Source organism: Schistocerca nitens, chromosome 3, assembly GCF_023898315.1.
Source record: "Schistocerca nitens isolate TAMUIC-IGC-003100 chromosome 3, iqSchNite1.1, whole genome shotgun sequence".
Taxonomy (NCBI): Eukaryota; Metazoa; Arthropoda; class Insecta; order Orthoptera; family Acrididae; genus Schistocerca; species Schistocerca nitens.
Genome location: NC_064616.1, coordinates 314,382,442 through 314,383,699, shown reverse-complemented (window position 1 = coordinate 314,383,699; position 1,258 = coordinate 314,382,442). Strand labels below are relative to the sequence as shown.

The window sequence follows — 1,258 nt, the reverse complement described above, 5'->3', positions numbered from 1 at the left end:
ATTTCCGCGCACGCGCGTTCTTCATGCGCGTGTTCTATATACAGGGGCGTCGACGTGCGGACACCGTCTGTCGTACCTAGCCATCAGCAATTTTCAACCACCTCATGATGTCGGACATCATCCGGCGGCACATCCGTGCAGACTATTTATGAATGCTCAGGTAATAGCGGATTTACATTATTGCACCTCTGAATTAACAGACTCCCTGATGTGATGAATGTCTTTTCTAGACGATAGCCATGCGTGTTTCTTCACTTCAATAAGAACCATAGTAGTAATATAACCGTTACAGTTATCCCTGGATGCATTCTAGTATGCAGACTTCTGTGATAATTCAGGGTGTGAACTTTTTGTTTCTAATGAAGTTTATATAACTACATCAAATTTCTCCTTGGTATTCCTTATATTGCCAGAATAAAACAATGATGAAAGCAATTAGCATTCATATACAAAACTTCCATTTTAGTCACTTGTTACAGATTGGCTATTGAATCATTTACACTTGAAATCGGTGCGAAATGTCCATAGTTACGTGTGATTGTTCAGCAAGAGCACACTCCGTCTTCAGGCCACAGGTGACCCATCGGGACTATCCGACGGCCGTGTCATCCTCAGATGAGGACGCGGATAGGAGGGGAGTGTGGTCAGCACACTGCTCTCCCGGTCGTTACGACGGTTTTCTGTAACCGGAGCCGCTACTATTCGGCCGAGTGGCGTCACGAGGCTGAGTGCACCCCGAGAAACGGCAACAGCGCATGGCGACCCGGATGGTCACCCATCCAAGTGCCAGCCACACCCGACAGCGCTTAACTTCGGTGATCTGACGGGAAACGGTGTATCCACTGCGGCAAGGCCGTTGCCCGTTCAGCAAGCGATATTATGAAAATAAGATTGAGTTTCTGTACTATATACAAAACTGAACACTTCATATTTACTAACGTTAAAACATCTTAACTTCGATGATATCAAACTGAGAATCTACTGCGTTTGGAGATACAAGTAGGTGATCTAACTATTTCTGTGCGTTACGGTACTCAGCAGAGCCTGAATGTTAATACTGACGGGTGTGAGGCAGTATGTCTTTCCAAGTGATCAGGCACTTAGACGTAGCAACAATATCTGCTTGTGGTGGGCTCCGGATAGAAGCTAAATGCTGCTCTGCGTACGGTCACGAGCTGATGCAGTGGCTACTGCAGCGTCTTTGTCTCGCCTTCCAAAAGGAACGGAAGTGCGACTACTGGGTAGACGCTAATCGGCA

General features: G+C 46.5%; 1 pseudogene; it reads right to left on the bottom strand.

Moving 5' to 3' along the window:
• Positions 1-743: 743 nt before the first annotated feature.
• LOC126250313 (5S ribosomal RNA) lies at positions 744-861 on the bottom strand (annotated as a pseudogene).
• Between the last annotated feature and the right edge of the window lie 397 nt (positions 862-1,258).